This window comes from Saccopteryx bilineata, chromosome 2, assembly GCF_036850765.1.
Source record: "Saccopteryx bilineata isolate mSacBil1 chromosome 2, mSacBil1_pri_phased_curated, whole genome shotgun sequence".
NCBI lineage: Eukaryota > Metazoa > Chordata > Mammalia > Chiroptera > Emballonuridae > Saccopteryx > Saccopteryx bilineata.
Window position 1 is genome coordinate 274,834,877 of NC_089491.1, and position 12,303 is coordinate 274,847,179.

Below are 12,303 nucleotides of genomic sequence, written 5' to 3' on the forward strand. Positions count from 1 at the left end.
AACGTTCCCCCAGCGATCATGCGGAATCTATTTATCATCACCTGTCAGTGTCAACACGGCCTGCCCTCTTCACGTTGCAGGATTGGCAGCACAGGAACGGAAGGACAGTCACTCTGGGCAGCAGAGGAAGGGTGCTCTCCCGGGATCCTAGCCATTGCCCCAAACCCCACTCCTGGGAATTTGTCTGCCCCTCGACCAGGCCCTTGCTGCAGGTGAATCTTGTCCTTGAAGCTGCTGCAGATGGCGCTTGGAGGTGTCTGAGGAAAGAAGCTGTTTAGAGGTGAGTCAGTGGTTGCTTTTAAAGAGGAGAGTGTCTACCTGGTCACGCACAGAAGGTGGTCTGATCTTCTCAGAGCCACTGTGTTGGGTGGCAGCCCTGGGCGCTTCCTGGGTGGAATCTGAAACAGCAGGCACCTGGAGGGCAGGTAGGGACAGCAGAGAGAGGCCACTGCGGATGAGGAGGTGGCCGTTGTCATCAGCAAGGGAACTTCCATCCTGGGCTCATCCTGAACGTTACATGACCATGATATCTTGGTCCTCCGGCCGCCAAAACCTTCCAGTTCATAGAGAGGCTGCTCAGAGGCCATCACCATCCAGACAGTCTCCACGACACGCTGCTCTTTCATGGCGCGTGGAGTTCTCACCTTGGTCAGGGGGTGAGCTTTCTCTTCACACCCTGAGCCCCCCAAGCCTCTGTTGGCTTGGTATGTGAGATGGTGCAGAGGTGAGGTTCACTGAGCACCCACGGGTCCCCAATCCAGAAGTGCAGGGGGTTCACACGTATGAGGTGACCCTTTGACTACTGAAGGTGAAAGCCAGGAGTAAGTTCTTCCTTTCTCTCTCACCAAGAACTGCTCTGGGACCCCCATCCTTCCCACACCTCTCTGAAGCCACACCCAGGAGGTGCCATCATTGGACCTGCTGGGTGATTGGCAAAGATCCTCTGCCCTCCTGCTTCCCTCCCTTCCCTTTACTCCCGCCCCACAATTTGCATTGCCTAATAAAGTCAGCCTGCTGGGACCTCATGGTGGCCTCGTCCCTTGGAGGTATACCTTTATGAGCCGGTGACCCAGCGTCTAGTTCAGCATCTACCGCAGGGGAGCCTCCCTTTTTAGATACAAGTGTAGACCTCACCGGGAGGTGCCTTCCTGTTCTGTGGCTGCTGTACAAATCCCACACATAGCAGCTCCCAACAACCTCTGCTGGTCAGCTCCTGGAGGTCCAGTGGCCAGGTCAGCTCAACTGGGCTCTATCCTGAAGGCTGAGGATCCGCCAAGGCTGGAATCCGGGTGCCGGCCAGGCTGGACTGTATCTGGAGGCTCTGGGGAATTACCTGCTTCCAACTCCTCCAGGTTGCTGGCATTCAGTTCAGTGTGGTTGTCGGACTGAGGTCTCTGTCTCTTCAATGGCAGTCGTCCAGGATCCAGGGCTCACTCCTTCTCAGCCCCTAGAGACGGTCCATAGTGGATTCGGCAAGACCTACTAACACAGCCTCCCTTTTCTTTTAGTTTAACTGAGTAGCCATCTTATTGATATCTACAAAATTCCATGTATCCTGGACAGGGCATCACGGGCAGTTCTCTCATCATATCGATGGTGTCTGGGGTTAGAACCGGAAATCTTGGGGGAGGGGAATGCCATTTCAGAATGCTGCCTACCCCAGAAGGCCTTCTGCTCTTTCTCCCTCCTCCTACCTGGAACACAGATGGGATAGCTGGGGGCACAGCAGCCATTTGGCAACCATGATGTAGCCCAAGGCGAATGAGGATGGCAGAAAATTAGAACCTGGGTCCTACCTCTCAAGGTCTTGTAACATGCTTCCAGCGAACTCTTATGGACTTCAGCTGCAGTGAGCTGAGTCTTCTCTGAAGTCCCCCTGTACCCCAAACTCAATCCTCTCTGATACACCAGGACTGGCCCTCTCTGCTTGCCACAGATGGTGTTCTTGACCAAGAGTGGAGTCAGTGATGACAGCAGTGACCCAGACCTGCTTCTCCTTTCCTCCTCATGGGTTCCAGCGACCAGACCGACAGCAGAGACTCACTCTCTGCCGCCTCCTCCTCCTCCTCCTCCTCTGCCCCACTTGGCACATCTGAATTCCGAGCAGGAGTGCCCAGAGCAAATTGCATCATCTCGTTCTCCCCATTTGCTAGCGAGGAGCCTGACGAGATCAGACAGGTAATGCAATTCCCTTGCGCTCCCGAGCCTGCCCAGGAAAATGGAGCTTGATGTGATTTTCATTTCATAAAGTGGGCTTCAGCACATTGGCTCCACAGGAAGACCCTCCCTTTCGACAGGGGCAACGGTGTTCACCTTTGGGTCTGTTTGTGTAATAAAGCAGGAACCTCTTTGGTCCGAGTCCCAACTCCTAGCCGAGGCTAATGCTGGGGTCTGCCTGCTCTTCCTGAAGTTGGTGGCCCAGGATAACTTTTTATCCCCCTCCTATTTTGGTGGGTTTCTGCCAATTTCCAGCGAGGGCCCTGACATATTCAAAAGGAGGAGGAATGATTAATGACCATTTATTTTTGCAATAGAAGAAGGCTGGAGCGAAGGCTTCCATCCTGTGCTGTGGGTTACAGGAGGCTGCCCAATATATTAATAGAGCGTCCTCACCCTGGTGCTGTGATAAATGTCACCACGCAGCTATAGGTGACAGAAGACACCTGCAGGACCCTTTCTTGGCCAGGTCTCTCGGGTGCTGGCCGTGGAGAGAGTTGGCCTGGGAAAAGGCCAGGCTTTGCAAATGCCCAGGAGAAAACTCCCACTGGGCCACAAAGATAGGAAGAATGAATGCCGTGTGGGCCCTATGAGCATGCCCATGCGACACTGCCCCCTGCCCTGTCTCAGCAAGCACGCACCTTATTCTGCCGCTGCGTCCTTCACAGCGTCTGAAACCTAAAAGATTCCTTAATAGGCGAAGTGACAATCACAAGTGCTTGTCATTCATAATTTACTGAGCATTGTGCCTGCGCTTAATTTGCACAATAAAATATTGGCATGCCTGTTGGAAAACATGTCTCTGGATGATGGTGTTAGCTCACCGGGTATGCATCTGCCTTCTGAAAGTGGCACCTCTAATTTTGTTTGGGGGGACTGCTCCTCCTTCCCTATGCCCCCCCTATGGTTTATGGGGGGTTAAGTCCATTTCCCAGGTTGATGGGTGGGTACATGACCCAAGCTGGCCAATCAGACCTCAGCACACATGACGGACCATGGTGACTGGATCAGGAATAATCACATGACCAGAGCCACAACCAATGAAATGCAGCTCTGGGACGTGTTACTCAGTAAGATAACTTCTTTCTCTAATTAGGACCAGAGCTGGTAGGATGTGCATCTCTGGAATCCTCATGGCCACCACATGGAACCTGACAGTAAAGCCAATAGGAAGACAAAAACAAACAAACAAACAAATAAATAAATAAAAAGGTGAAAGGAGGTAAAAACAGAGTCTCATTATCTTTTGTTTGAGCCCCAGGATTTATCCAGACTTACGGGCAGCCAACCTTTTGACCACTCAGTGACAAGAACCAAATAAAGTCTCTGTTTTGATCATGTGCTTTAGGTTGGGTTACTGTCCTTGAACCAAAAACCATCCCAGCTGGCACCCCATGCCACCATTCCGTGGACTCTGAAAGAACATGGAGACCTTAGGTGTTGACAGGGTACCAAGCCGGACTCAGATCTGAAGTCAGTCTCATGCCCCTGGGCGACTGACTCATTGTACATCTCCCTGTGCTTCGATTCACTTCTCTGCCAAATGGGTACACTAACATGTATATACACCAGTGGTAGTCAACCTGGTCCCTACCGCCCACTAGTGGGCATTCTAGCTTTCATGGTGGGCGGTAGCGGAGCAACCAAAGTATAAATAAAAAGATAGATTTAACTATAGTAAGTTGTTTTATAAAGATTTATTCTGCCAAACTTAGTGAAAATCTGACATAAAGTACTTGGTAAGTAATTATTATTATATGCTTTAACTTGCTGTAACTCTGCTTTATAAATTTTATAGAGTAAAGTTACTTCCTTACTTTATAAATCACCATTACTGTGGAACCGGTGGGCGGTTAGAAAATTTTACTACTAACAGAGATACAAAAGTGGGCAGTAGGTATAAAAAGGTTGACTATTCCTGATATACACATATTGCCTCTTGTTCAGTAAAGAATTAACCTTATTCTTATCTAGAGTGACTGACTCTACTTCAGGGGACTCAGGAGGAGTTAGTGCATTGGTCCACAAAAGTGCTTAAAACAGAACCTGGCGTAGGATGGGTGCTAACACCTGCACAGGCATACATGGTTTTCTGATACAGCTGTCAGCACCAGGAGAGACTGTCAAGAGGTCCAAAAGTAGGGATTGAGGCTCTGCTCCCACATGTTCCTGGTTTCTGAGTGTCAACTAACTTTGGATTATTCTCTGCACCTTGTGAATGTTATACTGTGGGGCATTCTGGATTTTGTTACATTCCTGAGAAAAATTTTAAGTTCTTGATTTGGGTGGGCAGTCAACTTGGTTGGATTCAAAATCCATTTCTTGGGCTGCAGATCAAATCAGACTACTTCTCTTATCCTCAGTTCTTCATCGTACATAGTCCATGGGTCCTGCTAAATCTTGAGCCAAGTTTATACACAGAATTGGGGGAGGGGTCTTCCTTTATGGTTCTGTCCATTTTGGGGCTCCTCCCCACGACTTTTTAGCAGCTACGATTCTTCCAAACTCTGTCCTCTGGTTCTTCAGACAAGAAAGCCTCGTTTTCTATATGAATATCAGCTGTCCCATGCAGCAGTGACCATGACTGGGTTCTGAGGAGGGGAAAAGCCACAAAAACAGGGACACTTTCTCCTTCCTTTGTCTTCTCCCAAATGTCAGCTCCTTTGAGAAACCTGCAGCCTCCCCACTTCACTCTTCAGAGCCTCAGGAAGTTTGGATGGTTTGTGTGTTTGTGCTTTCTGTCTTGTTTTGTATTTTGTGCAGACTTTGTTGCTGTTGCCCATGTGACGACGGATGCAGTAGGTGCGTGTCCCCGGCCACAACAGAGGCTGCCCTCTGTCATGTGCTCTGTGAACTGTCCCCCAGGCAGGAGCCTACGCTGGGCCCTGGGCACGCCTGCCTCCCCTGAGACCCCTGCAAGTCTCCTTTTGTTCCCTTCCAATGTGTTGAAAGCTCTTCTGGTCCTGAATCCACGCTGGCACTTCTCCAGGGAAGCCACTTGGTGATGTTTGCTTGTCCTCCGACTCCCTCTTCTGGAGTTCCATTTGTCTGCGTCTTCCCACAGTTACATAAGGTCTCATTCCTCAGCGCATCCCCTGTTCCCGGTGGTTCTCCTTCCCTCATTGAGCCTTGACCAACAGCGGCATCTGAGCTCCATCCGTCAATATAAGGGAAGCCTGAAGGATGTATTCTCAACACCTTTGGCGTGGTGAGCCAGGTGGAGGGTGGGGAAGGGGGGAGCATTCCACTCCTTCCTCCCACCAGCCTCATTCCCAGCCGCCCCCCCCCCCCCTGACCTGGGCTTTCGTCTCTGAACTCTCCAAAAAGTTCAAATGTCAGCCTCCTGAGCTCCATGAAGACCAGTAGGAGACACTAGCTACTGGCATCCTATCCAAGTTGGGCACCCCCCCCATCCCCCAGAAAGTAGCCCAACTTTTCCTTGAGGCCTGTAGTGACCCCTATCGCCTCCTGAGGAGAAAGACATGCCTTCATTAGTGTGACATGCAGCTGAAGTTAATCCACTCCCAAGATGTGTCTGTCACTGTGCTGAAACCCAGAGATCTGAGCCTGTTTCTTGCCCCGTCTCTGCCGGCAGGAAATGCCAGGGAGGCCACCAGGGGACACTGTTTACTCTACAACTCTTTGCAGGCTGCCGTGGGTTAGGGAGCAGAGCAGCTTCCCACAGAAATGAATGGGATTGGCATTGCATTGTTTCAAGTGTCAAAACAACCTGATGTTTTTGTTTTTCCATTGGAAGCTCCATCTTTTTTAAAACAGGGCATCAGAGAGTTTTAAGGGGGGGGGGTGGTCAAGAAAAATGTAGTCTAGCTACAGAGTGCCTGTAGTTACCCCAGTTGTCTGAGTCTGAGAAAGATGGTTGGAAACAACTGGTTCCATGGCAAGGGCCTGGGTGTCCCGTCCCCGCCCCCCCCATCCCCAGGCACCGGCTAATCCGTAGGGATTCACAAGCCACGGCACCACACGGCCTGGGATGCCAGTTGCGGTGGGCAGATTAACACGACAGCGTCAACGCTGCATTGCATCTCGCCGCGGCTGATGAGTTAGCATGGAACAGCTTCCTATTAAAAATTCAATGTTTAGGTCTGAATGAGTAATGACTATAAAACGGAGGAAACAGAAAGCAAAGGCTTTGAGATGGAGAGGACAGCACGCACAGAAGAATGGCTGAGTCCACCGTGGCCCCACGTCAATGACCCCGTGACGGTACACAGTCTCCCCTGTTTCTTCTGGCTAGTGCTGAAGAGGACAGACTGGAGACAGCAGGGGGAGTGGGGGAGGGGAGTGGAGACAATCCCTGTTCCTGTGTCTGGGCTGTCCCGTGTGTGGCTCTCTGCCGTTTTTCTCCCACAGAGACTCTGCCCTCCAGTATTTCTCTCCCATCGTCCCTATTAATGTCTGCCCTTCCCTGATGCCTGCTGCGACCCAACATCCTCCTTCCTCTCAAAAATATCCCTGATAATTCCTTCCACTATCATCGTTATTAGGGGTAGGCATGTGGTTGGCCCCCGTCCTGGGTTTGGGGGAAGTGGGCACGGGAAGAAAATCCTTGCTCAGGGAAAGGAGGGGCATTGGAAAGGAGACAGCGTTCTCGGAAGGAAGCTTCAGGGAGAGGACACATAAGGACACAGTGTCTCTGGAGAGAATGATCAGAGCCGTGCCGGGAACGGGAGCAAGGTTGGTGGGGACAGATGGCGTGTAGGTAGGCGGCGAAACTGTTCTGATCTTCTCTGGGCTCTGGAAACACTGACTTGGGCCTGTTTTCTGATGTAAGATCACTTGCTGCCTTTTCTCAAAGTGTTGAGGTCAGTTTGGGGCCACTTCCCTGTTCTGTTCATGAAACTTTGGGACCAAGAGATACAGGCTAGGGGAGTTGACTGGGTAGAAAACACTGCTCCATTCATTTACCTCTCTGCCTACAAAAATGGGGAGAAAAAGACAAGGGAAAGGACACATTTTCTTTTGCATATTATCTCCCCTCTAACTTTTTCTGAGGGATAGGTCTCCAGCCAGGGCTCACCCGCCCTCACCACCTCTCAAGCACGTGTAGAATTAAAGAGAAACATGACATGGGAGGGGTTTGATCCCTGCAACAAGACCTGATCATCCAAAGGAACAGGGCACCACAGAGTGGGCGAGTCACGCCATGGATGAGAATGCCCGACGTTTCGGGGAGGACAGGGCTATGTTGCGATGCGGTAACAACTCCAGATGATAGTGGCTAAACACAGTAAGCCCTCATCTTGTCATTGCTGGTTGGCAGAGGACTCTGCTCATAGTGGTCATTCAGGGACCCAGGTGACCTTGTCCAAAGCCGGGCACCCCCTCTGAATCCCGGGTTCAGTGAGAGCTATAGAATAAATAACTGTTACTAACTGACTGAACCCCAAACCCTGCAAGCTTGTGGTTCTATGATGGGTGCTCATGACTGCTTTGAGGTGAGAAGCAGGGAAGAGTCTGTGAAATCTTCTGATATATATATATGTCTAGTTTGGATAATAAGGCATTGTCTCATTATGTAGAAAGCAGACGGGGTCAAGAGATAGTGAATTGTTGCTCAAAAGGGGGTGCACTGAGGCAGCCCATAGATGCCCTGAGGCTGGTTAGAGATGCTAAACAGGGGCTCCCTATCTTAAGCTACTAAATTGGGACCAACCAGCAAGCAAGTTCCCAAGGCGATGTGTCTGCACAGTGAGGTCTCGGAATTGCTCACTTAGAGCAGGGGTTCTCTAGCCAGAGTCATTGGGGTTGAATTCCAGCTCAAGGACATTAGGTTGTTACCTAAACTCTATATTGATTCTTTGTACATGGGGTTAATGATAGGAATGTTGTAGAGTTGAGAGGATTACATGAGTGAATATTTGTTAAAATACTTAAAATAGTGCTTGGCACAAAGTAAAAGATTGGTAAGTATTAGAGATAATGATGATGAGGAGAAAGATGATGGTGGTGGTGATGATGGTGATGATGATGATGGTGGTAGTGGTGATGATGGTGTTGATGGTGATGGTGTTGATGGTGGTGGTGGTGGTGATGGTGTTGATGGTGATGATGGTGGAGATGATGATGATGGTGGTGGTGATGGTGATGACAGTGGTGATGGTGATGATAATGGTGGTGGTGATGGAGATGGTGATGGTGGTGATGGTGTTGATGGTGGAGATGATGATGGTGGTGGTGATGGTGATGACGGTGGTGATGGTGATGATGATAATGATGGTGATGGTGATGGTGGTGATGGTGATGATGGTGTTGATGGTAGAGATGATGATGGTGGTGGTGATGGTGATGACAGTGATGATGATAATGATGGTGGTAGTGATGGAGATGATGATGGTGGTGGTGATGGTGATGACAGTGATGATGATAATGATGGTGGTGGTGATGGAGATGGTGATGATGGTGGTGGTGGTGATGGTGTTGATGATGACGGTGGTGATGGTGATGATGATGGTGATGACAGTGGTGGTGATGGTGATTATGATGATGGTGGTGATGATGGTGGTGATGGTGATGGTGATGATGATGAAGGTGGTGGTGGTGATCATGAAGATGATGATGGTGGTGATGAGGAAGAGGAGAATGAGGATAATGGTGGTGATGTAGTACATATAGTTAAGGAGGTGTCAGTGTGATTACTTCCATTTGTAACCTCATCTGAAACTTTTATAATAGCTCAGTCCATGTACTAAATGGACCATGTGCTGACATTGAATGCTGAGCGGAGGAGCAATGGTGGAAAACCCATTGCCTGGATCTTTCCTAGAATGGTGAGAATCTGGGAACACAGCAGGTACCAGGTGGGACATTGAATGGGGTAGCTCAGTGTAGGCACATGAGCCTCAGTCCAGGCCAGTAGTCATCTGCAGCCTGCATCTCACCTGGGGAAGCCGGGCCCATGTTCCCTTCATGGGAAATTAATCTCCACGGAGGCTGAATTCCGGCAGAGACACCAGAGTGACACACAGCACTGGGGAGCTTGTCTGCATGGTTAACAGAAAGTTGTACGGGAATAATGTTTCAGGATTTGTTAAAAACATAAAGATCCAGCGTGCGAGACCTGCCTTCACAGATTCCCCAGACACCTGGTGCAGGGAATGGGCCGACCTGAGCACACACAGGTCAGAGTAACGAATGATGGACAGACGACCCAGATTCAATCTCAGTTTTATCACTTTCTAGCTGGTGACCTTGGACAAGCCACTCAACATCTCTGACATTAGTTTTTCTGTCTGTAAAATGGGAATCCCAAGAGTAACATTGTTGACAGGATTATTTGGCAATTGGTGAGTGCCTGATAAATGGTATATTGTCATTGTTGTCATCATTACTATCATCATCATGATTCACTGTTACCAGTTAAACGAGCTAAAGGTAAGATGTGTGACTCAGTGTCCTCATTAGTAAAATGGGGGTGGTAAATCTATAGTTTCACGCCAGTTGTTCACCAGCCAAGCATTTATCTTCATGGTGCACGCACCTGTAGGGGCTGAGCACACAGGGGTGGACAGGTCAGACATCCTCCCCCATGGAGGAGATGCAGGATAGGAGAAGTGCAGGTTGACAGGAAGCACATAAATACATCAGGAGCTGCTCCTACCTCGGGAGTCCAGGACACCAGCACTCCTGAACGCCTTCAGCTGGTTCTTAATTGGACCTCAGACTTCTTCTGCTGCCCCCTACAAGCCGTGTTCTCCAGGAGGCAAGAGTAATACTGAAAGAAGGGGGTGGAATAAAAGGAGATCTTTGCTCCTTCACCTCTGGACCTCTGCACTTTCCCTGTTCTCAGCCTGAAAAGCTCTTCTCCCAGAAATCCACCAACGTACCCACTCACTTCCTCCACCTTCCCTAAAGCTGCCCCCTAAATCAGACTTTCTTCTTACTCTCATCTTCAACCTGAAAGGATGCATGCTGTTTATGGCTTTCATCTGTCTCCTAGAACATAAGACCCAGGAGTTTAGGGCCATCCTCTGTTTATTATTTCCTTCTTTTCCAAGTGAGAGGTGGGGAGACAGAGAGACAGACTCCTGCATGCGTCCCAACTGGGACCCACCCAGCAACCTCTGTCTAAGGCCGATGCTCTGCAATCAAGCTATTTTTAGCACCTGAGGCAGAGGTTTCACGGAGCCATCCTCAGTGCTTGGGGCTGATGCACTTGAACTAATTGAATAATGGCTGCAGGAAGGAAAGAGAGAGACAGAGAGAGAGAGAGAGGGGAAAGGGGGAGGGGAAGAGAAGCAAATGGTTGCTTTTCCTGTGTGCCCTGATTGGAAATTAAACCTGGGACATACACATGCTGGACTAATGACGTTCTACCACTGAGTCAACCAGCCAAGGCCCCATCATCTGTTTTGTTCTCTGCTAGAACCCATAACTGGGCCTGACAAATTATAAGCAAGAGACAAGTATTTGTTGAATGAATAAATGAAATGTCAAAGGACAGTAACAGTGCTCCTGTTCATGTTCGGTGAGGATTAAATGAGATGAATGCTGGCACAAAGTGTTAACACATCTTTCATCCGTCATCCTCCCTCTCTTCCTTCCTTCCTCCCCTCTTTCCTCCCTCTCTCCCTCTCTCGCCGCCTCCTTTCTTATCTCTAATAGCAAGCATCATCGTCACAACTTGACATTAGGTCTGCATCATGACCATAGCTGCCTCATGAGGCCAACACGTAGCCCTTGGTCCCCATGTTCTTAGTAATATATACCTGTAGGTCCCCTGTCGAAAGGCCAACCTCGTGAGAAGTTCCTGAGCTAAAATCCACCAATGGCCTCGCTCGAGGGCTCAGCAATATTAAGAATGAGGCATCTGAGCGTGCACAGAAAGAAAATCTGAAGCTTGCCTCTTTGACTCCAGAGCCCCGGGCACATGTGGAACGGCAGGTTTCCTCTTTCCAATAACCCTCCCCTCCTATAAATCACACTAATTGTCTCCATGTGCCCGCAGCCCACGAGGGAGTTTGGCAAGAAACTTTGAGGAGATTAGCGGCCTCTGATGTCCGTTATGAAATTCAGAGGGAGCATCTGGAGGCAATTTAAGTTAAGGAATTAATGATTTCAGGGTTAAATAATACAGGCCTTGAAAAAATAAATAAATACAGGAAACGGTTAGGCCCATGAACCTCCAAATTCACACCTCTATTTTTGTGGATTCCCCTCCACCCCACAAGAAAAAAAGAAAAAGAAAAATCGACCACATCATCTCTCTTATTTGTTTGGTTTGGTGTGTAAATTTGTTCAATTGTTTTTTCTTTTCAGAGGGTCACGTGCTGGGCTGAATGGAATCCTGAAGTGGGATTTGCAGAAGAGAAAGCACCCCAGTTCCCTGGGTCTTGTTTTGTCTCATTTGGAAGCAGCAGGAAGGAGTCCCCCTAGGCTCAAAGAGCATCTGAGACTCGGGGGACAGCCAAGGCAACAGATGCCTTCAGACCCCAAAAGGTGCTTTCACTTGATTGCATCCTCTTCTTTTATGTGCGTGGGATTTTTTTTTTCTCATTATAATTGTTATATCTCTCAATGTGGTTCCTTCAGTTTCCCTCTTTGGGGATTATTTCAGCTGTGGAGTCATGGTCTGGGACCAGCCTGTGGCTTTTCAGTATAGACAGCAATAATATTCTGTTCCAAAGGCAAGAAACTTTTTTTTGGCGGGGAGGAGACAGAGGGAGCAGATTATGAACCCACAAAGGAGAGCAGCAGGGGAGTGGAGGGCATGATTTGGGCATCTGTTCGTTCCTCTGAGCAGGCAGGACAGAGAGAGGCTAACGCGGGCCCCACCCCCTCTGTCATGCGTCATAGATATGTTGTATTTCTCGCCACCGAGGTTAGAAACATTTAAATGAAAAATATTTACTCTCCAATGACTTCCAGGCTAACAAATAAAAATGGGAAGGGAATGTGACTTCCATTTTAGGAGCTCGGCAGACTTTATGACCGCCTTCCCAGGCTGTGTCTACATTCCCTGACTGAATTGACGAGCAGGAGCCACTGTGGGCATAACTCACCTCCCCAGGCACCACCCTGTCCCCCAGGTCCCACTCTGGCCCGGCTGATTGGTGTGTCTGCCTTCCG

At 49.3% G+C, this 12,303-nt stretch overlaps 1 non-coding gene across 1 annotated transcript; it reads left to right on the forward strand.

The window, feature by feature from the left end:
• Positions 1 to 7,025: 7,025 nt before the first annotated feature.
• LOC136327473 (small nucleolar RNA SNORA36 family) lies at positions 7,026 to 7,159 on the forward strand. Its single transcript, XR_010729683.1, has one exon. It is a non-coding gene; the product is annotated as a small nucleolar RNA SNORA36 family (small nucleolar RNA).
• Positions 7,160 to 12,303: the final 5,144 nt, after the last annotated feature.